This window comes from Nyctibius grandis, chromosome 7 (genome assembly GCF_013368605.1).
Source record: "Nyctibius grandis isolate bNycGra1 chromosome 7, bNycGra1.pri, whole genome shotgun sequence".
Taxonomy (NCBI): Eukaryota; Metazoa; Chordata; class Aves; order Nyctibiiformes; family Nyctibiidae; genus Nyctibius; species Nyctibius grandis.
The window spans coordinates 2,463,044-2,472,803 of NC_090664.1; the positions used below are offsets into that span (position 1 = coordinate 2,463,044).

General features: G+C 45.6%; 1 protein-coding gene across 5 annotated transcripts in view; it reads right to left on the reverse strand.

Moving 5' to 3' along the window:
- Nucleotides 1-8,856, reverse strand: part of STARD3NL (STARD3 N-terminal like) — a 37,713-nt gene extending 28,857 nt beyond the window's left edge. For all 5 annotated transcript variants that reach the window (XM_068404688.1, XM_068404691.1, XM_068404690.1 and 2 more), the window contains exon 1: nt 8,772-8,856. The gene's annotated coding sequence lies outside the window, so the exon portion shown is untranslated. The remainder of the gene's footprint in view (nt 1-8,771) is intronic.
- Nucleotides 8,857-9,760: the final 904 nt, after the last annotated feature.

The following is a 9,760-nucleotide window of genomic DNA, read 5'->3' on the forward strand; positions in this document are numbered from 1 at the left end:
TACTACCTCCTGCACGTTGACAGAATAGCATAAGCAGAATAAAAAAAGACAAATTCATATAAATCTGGACAACATGAAGCAGGCACACGGTTACAGAAAACACAATGAAAACTCACTAATTTGTGTAGCCACAGAATCACAGAAATATTGGCTGGAAGGGACCTTTGGAGGTCATCTAGTCCAAGCTGCCCAGGGAGGTGGTGGAATCACCATCTCTGGATGTGTTTAAGAAAAGACTGGACGTGGCACTTAGTGCCATGGTCTAGTTGACAGGGTGGTGTCAGGGCAACGGTTGGACTCGATGATCCCTGAGGTCTCTTCCAACCTGGTTGATTCTGTGATTCTGTGAAAAGCAGACCAGCACTGGGCTGGACCAGTGCTAACACTTCATCAGCTGAGGCTCTCAACAGCCGGGTCCTGAAAACCTCCAACAGTTTCTCTCAGTAACACGTGCTAGTACTGCACTAACTCTTACACAGAGTTTTCCTACGGTTCAACCCAAGTCTCCCAAGCTGCCCCTGCTGCTACTAAAATGAGTTTGGCTCCATCAGTCACTGCTTTAAGACTCAAGCTCAGCTGCCCATATCGGTTAGCCAAAATTCAGGCATGAAAGGAAGCCATGAAAAAAAAAATAGACTTGCCATAGCAAGTAACCTGTAATTATTTTAAGGCAATTCCAGCCTTTCCTGAACTTTCCGTTTCAGAAAACTAGCTAAGACTCATTGGGAGATCTCACCAGCACAACTCTGATAGCCAACAATACTCAGAGGTTTATAGGACCACCTGAAGACACCTGCTCTACATACACTAGTAGCCTTTCTAGTCATGAGAAGTTGCCTAATGAGTGATGCACCATGTAGTTTATAACCCTGCTTACTCCTTGTCACGTTAGATCAGAGACACAGGATTTGAATCTTGAATCATATGAAACAAAAATATTTCATGCTGTACTTATTCAAATTGACCTAATTTACCTGTTTTCCTACGCGTTATTTCACAGTATATTTGGGAATTTTAAGACTACTCAGCGCCCTTTCTCTACAGATGTTCTCATTCCAGTTAAAGCACAAAGTCCACAAAAATACTTTGTTTTTATAATCTCTATTTTTTAAATAGAGAAGCAGCAATTTTTGAACTACATAAATAGGTACACCATGGTACTGGACATGCCTATTCAAAACTAAAATCTACTGAATAATAGAGGACTTCAGAATAACCAAATACAAGCTAAAAGAACAGCTGTTAACATTTAGAAAGGAGACTAAAACAGGGAAGATATGTCACTTTCATTGACGAGACATTCTAGTTAATATTCAGGTCACATAATATCACCAAAAGGCCCAAACATAGAACCACCATCTACAGAACTAAAAGCAGTTCCTTCAAACCAATATTAAGTAGGTTGTATCTGAGGAGCAGGCACAACTTAAACTCATGGCTGCATACTGCACCAAGAGGCCCAGGCTCTGAATAGTGAAACTAATTAGTATGAACCAACGTGAAGGTACCAAAGACCACCTGAAGAAGCCTAATGCTAAAGAAAAACCCAACATGAAGGTACCAAAGACCACCTGAAGAAGTCTAATGCTAAAAAAAACCCAACATGAAGGTACCAAAGACCACCTGAAGAAGTCTAATGCTAAAAAAAACCCAACATGAAGGTACCAAAGACCACCTGAAGAAGTCTAATGCTAAAAAAAATGGTACCATAGATACCAATTCCAATAACTGTTCAGTCCAAAGAAAGTTTTCCCTCAACCCAAAAGTCTGTCCTTTGTTGTTCCTGACTTGCACAGGATTGTATTTCCTTTACATCTCATTTGTCTTCTGTGGCTCCCTTCCTCTCCTCTTCAACTTTATTCTCATGGAATTCCTGCACACTAGTAAAGCACACCTTCCTAACCCATCTGTAGGATATGGTAAATCAGCTCCACAAGCCTGCTCCAATGTTCACTCCAACAGAGATTTCATCTAGTTACACAGTTAAAGATACACCTTATCTTACAGTCTACCCTCTAGACTGAGTTTCTAGGTAGTTATTTACTGAAAAAAAAAGCATTTAGATAGTGTTGTATTCAACATGTACTAGGGATTTTAATCAAAATAAGACTGAAAAATTCAAACTGATGCCCACCAAATTCCCCAAACATGCACAAGATACTGTGTGTAACTTTTTGGCAATACTCTACATTTTCAATTAAGCAACAAAGCAGGAATTACAAGTTACAAATGTGCAAGACATTTAAAGACTGGGAAGATTTCCCATCCAAGGGGCAGGACAAGACTTATCAGCATACAGGAGAGAACTCCTTACAAAGAGTTTGGCTTTATCTGGACATTCAGAACTAGAGTAGCTCTGCTTGACCCTGAAGAAGCAGCTCCTACCTATCCCTCAGGCCAAAAGAACATTTCTCATCCAACATGCAAGATGAATACACAAAATATACTCGAGTACAGCTTGTATGGCACACAAATCACTCTTCTATTCATAATGCACATCTGGTTTCATACCAATGACCCTGAAATAACTTATCACGAAGATTTTGAAAGATATGCCACCAAGCAGAAGGCTAGATGTCAGTCAAAAATAAAGCAAGAAGAGCAATTAACATGTCTTGGTTAGAAAGTGAGTGGAAACACAAGTATTTGTGCTTTTTCTAGCAAATTAATGATGTTTTGTTTTGCCTACTTCCTATTATTTCTTTCACATGAGGTTTAAGTTTTATTTTCTGCAAAATGATTACACAACTTAATTCTAAAGTCATGCTATTTATTTAAGAACTGTATTTGAAAAAATATTCATATAATTTCTCCCTGTAAAAAAATCAACCCACCGGGTATTTTTTAAGCTCCCTTGAGAAAGAGGTTTCCCTAATTTTCTATGCTCTAATGGTGACCTTACAGAAGTAACATGGCAGTTGCACACACCCCACATTTGTACTGGTCAATATTTTTCTCAGCACACTGGAAGAAGGTGCTAAAGAGTGCAGGACACAGTTTGCAAGCTAAAAAGAGAAAGAAAAAAAGTAAGTCAATCTTTTGGGTCAGCGGGACATCTGAGGGAACAGCAACGTCACCTTGAGGTGAGACTCACAGATTCGGAAAGTCAAATCAAAGCGCTCTGACCTTGGACTAATTTTTCCCTGCAGCTGAAGAAGCCCCACTACTGAGCAGTGTCCTGCAGAATGCTGCTGTCCTTTCACAATCACTTCACTTCGTGTGCTACAAGAGCTGAGCAAAAGGCAGAGTAAACAGCTTGTAAATTCAGTATTGGCATTGCCTCACTTTTATCTCCATTGGCACTTTTCCCTTTGGGTTCCTTCTTCACAGCACATTTCAGACTTTTTACTTCTAAAATGAGCAAGGAAGTCTTTGTGCCTGCATAAGAGTATACTCAAACCAAACATGGGAAGCAGCATATGTAAGAGCAGTTCTTCAGAGTTAAACCAAAGTGACTTTGAAAAGATATTCATGCTGAATTCATGACACACTTGAAAACACACTTGCCAGAACTCAAAATGTGTGGAGTTCAGCTTTTGTTTAATCAACAGTGTGACCTTAAACATGCAACTATATTATATTTTAAGAAAAATACTAAAAGCTAACATACAAAAGGGTGCACCATCACACATTCCGAAGGTGTGCCTCAGATCTCAGCTGCACTCAAGATCATAGAAGCGTTTTGGTTGGAAAGGACCTTTAAGATCATCAAGTCCAACCGTTAACGCAGCACTGCCCAGTCCACCACTAAACCGTGTCCCTAAGCACCACATCTACACATCTTTTAAATACCTCCAGGGATGGTGACTCAACCACTTCCCTGGGCAGCCTGTTCCAATACTTGACAACCCTTTTGGTGAAGAAATTTTTCCTGATATCCCATCTAAATCTCCACTGGTGCAACTTGAGGCCGTTTCCTCTTGACCTATCATTTGTTACTTGGGAGAAGAGACCAACACCCACCTCGCTACAACCTCCTTTCAGGTAGTTGTAGAGAGCAGTAAGGCCTCCCCTCAGCCTCTTTTTCTCCAGACTAAACAACCCCAGTTCCCTCAGCCGCTCCTCATAAGACTTGTGCTCTAGAAAGATATTTAACTGCAAACTACAAAACTGAAGCGTGTGCATTTTATCACTGTTACATCCTTAGAACACTCAAAGGTCGTAACAGAATTGACGACACACCATCTCATTTGAGACTAATACATTCCGATTGATTCACTTATTTAACTAATTACTAAAACTAAGTTATTGTTTTCTTAAAAATAAAACATCACCTCTTTTTTGGTTTAGATGTTCTAGACTAGTCTTGCCAAAGACCTGAAATTACATCAGGATTTTAAGGTCAAATACAATCAGCTCCCCACAGTTATAGCAACGTTTGTATACAGTGTTTTTGTGTGTTTTACATATACATACACATGCCCGTGACATGCAATAGCTGCATGCAATAAAAAAATAAAATAAAAAAAAAATGAAGCCACTGATTTCTTGCCAAAGCAGGGGGGGAGAAGTGGGCATAAAGAGGAAGTGATACAAAGACAGAGAAAAGACAATTAAAAAAACTCCACCAAATCTGGTCTTAACTGTTCTTCACACCTATTAACCTGCTCTCTGAAGTTGACTTTGTAGCCCATCCGCTCACCGAAATAAAGATTTCACTGCAAATTTTACTTTGCTAAGCATTAAATACTATGCAACAAGGGTTTATAATCCATTCAGTTTCCCAGAGGTAAAACAACTGTAGGCCAAATAAACCTTTCAGGTATCAAAAGCATCTATTTTATTATGTCAGCATTTCTCTAAATACAAAATACAGTTCTTTAAAGAGACCAAACGTCACACACAATACTGGTTTATTACACAGGATACTCATACACATTTGTTTGTTTGTTTTCTCCAATTCAACAACAAACATATGCCCCAGGGCTGCTAGCCAGATACTACTTGGACAAGAAAAGCTCTTCTTTTACTAGCACAGAATTGTGGGACTCTCCTGAAATACGTCAGTGATTTTATGTATTAGTGGGAAACACTCAGGATTCCATCACCTCCTGAAAAACTATTCAACAAAATGGTGTGAAAGTTTTCTCCAGGCAAACTCAAGCCCTGGAAATTCTTCACAGTTCTTAAGAAATAAGAGTATTTTAAAAAAAATTACATCCATCTTAGATTAGAAGGCAAACTTTTGTAAGATTTTCACTCTTAACTCCTATTTTATAGCTCTTGAAGATGCTTCAAAACAAAAGTATCAGGTTTTACGTATTACCTCCATTTTTCTCCTTACAAGGCTTAAAGGACATTGTAAGGAAATAACTCCCCAGTCCAAGCAGCAGCAAATTCTAGCAAAGATCTACATCTGAACCTCCAGCATTAAATATTTATTCTAACACACCTCCATATAATTCATCTAGTTTTTCTGTCAGTGCTAGACAGATGTCAACTTAAGGGTCGGTACTGGGACCAGTTCTATTCAATATATTCATTAATGACTTGGATGAGGGAATAGAGTGCGCTGTCAGCAAGTTCGCTGATGACACCAAACTGGGAGGAGTGGCTGAGATGCCGGAAGGCTGCGCTGCCATTCAGAGAGACCTGGACAGGCTGGAGAGTTGGGCGGGGAGAAATTTAATGAAATATAACAAGGGCAAGTGTAGAGTCCTGCATCTGGGCAGGAACAACCCCATGTACCAGTACAAGTTGGGGACAGACCTGTTGGAGAGCAGCGCAGGGGAAAGGGACCTGGGGGTCCTAGTGGACAGCAGGATGACCATGAGCCAGCAGTGTGCCCTTGTGGCCAAGAAGGCCAGTGGCATCCTGGGGTGGATTAGAAGGGGTGTGGTTAGCAGGTCGAGAGAGGTTCTCCTCCCCCTCTACTCTGCCCTGGTGAGGCCGCATCTGGAATATTGTGTCCAGTTCTGGCCCCTCAGTTCAAGAAGGACAGGGAACTGCTAGAGAGAGTCCAGCGCAGAGCCACGAAGATGATTAAGGGGGTGGAACATCTCCCTTATGAGGAGAGGCTGAGGGAGCTGGGTCTCTTTAGCTTGGAGAAGAGGAGACTGAGGGGTGACCTCATTAATGTTTATAAATATGTAAAGGGCAAGTGTCATGAGGATGGAGCCAGGCTCTTCTCAGTGACATCCCTTGACAGGACAAGGGGCAATGGGTGCAAGCTGGAACACAGGAGGTTCCGCATAAATATGAGGAAAAACTTCTTTACGGTGAGGGTGACTGAACACTGGAACAGGCTGCCCAGAGAGGTTGTGGAGTCTCCTTCTCTGGAGACATTCAAAACCTGCCTGGACGCGTTCCTGTGTGATATGGTCTAGGCAATCCTGCCCCGGCAGGGGGATTGGACTAGATGATCTTTCGAGGTCCCTTCCAATCCCTGACATTCTGTGATTCTGTGAACTTCTGATGTCTGAAGTGATGCTGTTTCAGGGCTTCAGCTGATGACCGAGCAGCTGATCTTAACGTGGAAAGCGTGATGTCATTACAAGATATTCTTTTGGTTCTTTACTAAGATTTTTTTTTCAACCTTTCATTTTTAATCTTACTCCTAGCTGAAACTGACACAGCGAGACAGAAGGGTAATATACAAGTTGTCTTCTAACACGATCACTAAGGATTTCAAATTAAGAACAGATTTTTAGTAGATATAGTTAAATTAGAGAACATTTAACGTGCAACACATCTGTGATCCTTTAAAGTGACTCAGCTAAGTTGCTGGATGCTGCTGGCTAACCCTGCGAAATCACAGTTTCTGCTGTCACAAGCGTGATTTACCATTAACATGTCACCAATCTCTTCTGCACAAGCACTGACTTAATTCACTGAATGAAATCCATTAATCCTGCTTACTAGAAATTAGGTTTGGCCCTGTAAAACATTTCAACAAACACAGTTATTAAAACATATGTTTAACTAGGACGGTCTGACGAAGTTTAAAATGGTAAAGTCTAAATACATTCTTTTGCATGAATGAAGGCCTACAACACTTGTGCTAAACTCATTTTGAAGAGCTCATGGCAAAACACTCGAGAATTTATGAAAATTAGAATGCATCACATCAAGAAAACCACATTCTAGCCCAAATGAACCAAAAAGAATGCCTAATCAATCTGAACTGAGTTTAGTAATTCACAAATTTCAGCATCGTTAAAAAGGTCGAATATTTCTTTCTCGACGTACCAAGTCTATAAAGAACAACATTCATCCTGAAAAAGTCTAACACGCAAATAACAGAAAAATACTTAAGGTTCTGTGTCATAACAAGGGGACCGCTGGTGCATTTTACCCAAAGTAAAAAAAAACCTCTTTCTTCAAGTTTAGCATTTGTAGTGAATATTTTTCACGTTAAAGTCAATCACTGTTATCTACCGACACCTGACCACTATGAAATTGGGAACTGACTCAAAGTTAGCACTTCATCACTGAGTAACTAATGATCAAACTGCTGTAAGCTTAACCAGTTCACTCTGCAGATGTACCAGCGTAACCCTTAAGATATATGCAAAACGTTGTATTTCAAGAATCAGAATCAATCAGGTTGGAAGAGACCTCAGGGATCATCGAGTCCAACCATTGCCCTGACACCACCATGGCAACTAGACCATGGCACTAAGTGCCATGTCCAGGCTTTTCTTAAACACCTCCAGAGATGGCGACTCCACCATCTCCCTGGGCAGCCCATTCCAATGGCTAATGACCCTTGCTGAGAAGAAATGCTTCCTAATGTCCAACCTGAACCTCCCCTGGCCAAGCTTGAGGCTGTGTCCTCTTGTCCTATCGCTACTTGCCTGGGAGAAGAGGCCGACTCCCACTTCGCTACAACCTCCCTTCAGGTAGTTGTAGCCTGCACTAAGGTGACCTCTGAGCCTCCTCTTCTCCAGGCTAAACACCCCCAGCTCCCTCAGCTGTTCCTCGTAGGTCAGACCCTCCAGACCCTTCCCCAGCTTGGTCGCCCTCCTCTGCACTCGCTCCAACACCTCAACATCTTCCTTGAAGTGCGGGGCCCAGAACTGGACACAGGATTCAAGGTGAATGATCCACTTCTAATTCGGATGCTGAAACCGGGCAGTGCCTCTCTGAAGTTGCCTAAATTCAGTCCGACGCTAAAATTAAACCTCAGCATAACATTCTTCCCGTGATGGGAACCAGCGGTTCGCACGCCCTGGTTTGCTCACACCGTTACCAGCACAAGCAGGCCGCGGTACCGCCGTGAAGATGCGTTTGCTGGACTAGGATCTCACAGAGAGGGTAAACGCAGTGCCGGGCCTGCGGGAGGGAGGCAGCACACGCAGCTCCGCCGCTGAGCACCCCCTGAGCCCCCGCAGGCACCCCCCTTCCCGGAGCGGGGACCCCCGCCCCGCCGTCTCCCGTGACATCCCTCCTCTTCCTCCTCTTCCTCCTCCTCCTCTCCCCGCCATGCGCCGTTTCTCTCCCCGCGCCCCAGCGGGCGCCGTACGGGGAGGGACAAAGCCATCCTGAGGGCGCGGGCCGCCCGCCGGCCCCCCCTTCCCCTCCCCAGGCCGAGCGGCGGCAGCGGGGCGGGAGGAAAGGCGGGGACGGAGGGCAAGGCCGCAACGGCGGCGGCGCCGGGCGCTGCCCCCCCGCCCGCGCGGGCCGCCCTCGCGGGCCGCCCTCGCGCCGCTCCCCTCAGCCGCGGCCTCCTGGCCGGGGCGGCGGCTCCCGCATCGCGCCCCGCATCACTTTCGGCGTTTATCCCTCCCCTCGCTCCCCGCTGCCGGCCGAGGGGCGGCGGTGACGCTTACCCCAGGCGCGCCGCTCCGGCCCGAGGGAGAGGGCCCGCACCGCGGCCAGGCACCGCCGCAGGCCCCGCAGAGTGGCGGGGCGGGGCGGGGCCCGGCGCGGAAGGGGGCGGAGGCGGGCACCGGAGGGGGCGGGACCCCTCCCGGAGGCGGGGCTCAGCCCGCGGCTCCGTCGGCGCCGCGCGGGTTTGAGTTTACCGCAAGGTGCGGGGTGCGCCCCGCGAGGGTCCCGGTACCTCCCCGCCGCTGCCGGCTGGGGCTGCGCCGCGCCCCGGCCTTCCCCGCCGTGCGAGGGCTCGGCGGAGAAGCGGCGCTGGGGGCTGAGGGGGGGCGGCGTCTTCTCATTACAGAATCACAGAATCAACCAGTTTGGAAGAGACCTCAGGGATCATCGAGTCCAACCGCTGCCCCTACACCACCCTGTCAACTAGACCATGGCACTAAGTGCCATGTCCAGTCTTTTCTTAAACACCTCCAGAGATGGTGACTCCACCACCTCCCTGGGCAGCCCCTTCCAATGGCTAATGACCCTTTCTGTAAAGAAATTCTTCCTAATGTCCAACCTGAACCTCCCCTGGCGAAGCTTGAGGCTGTGTCCTCTTGTCCTATCGCTAGTTGCCCGGGAGAAGAGGCTGACTCCCACTTCACTACAACCTCCCTTCAGGTAGGTGTAGATTAAACGTGGACACCCCCAAACCGTAACGCAGCCATCAAAGCGAGCAGAGAGACTGATCGTCTGCCGTTGGCCTGAATTCTGCTTAAGCTCCTGTCTCGTCGTAGCAGAGCCCTTGCATTTACAGAGATCAGCACCAGAAGATCCAAGCGTGACTGGGGTAATCGTGAAACTGTGACAGAAACTCAACCAACCAGCCACCTAACCGAACCACCCTCTCCTTGGGGAAGTGTGGTCTCCATCCTTATCAAAGCCCAAAGCTTGTCAAATGCTTATATAGGTCCTATGGTTTGCCTGCAGTTCAGTGTTGCAGGCTAGA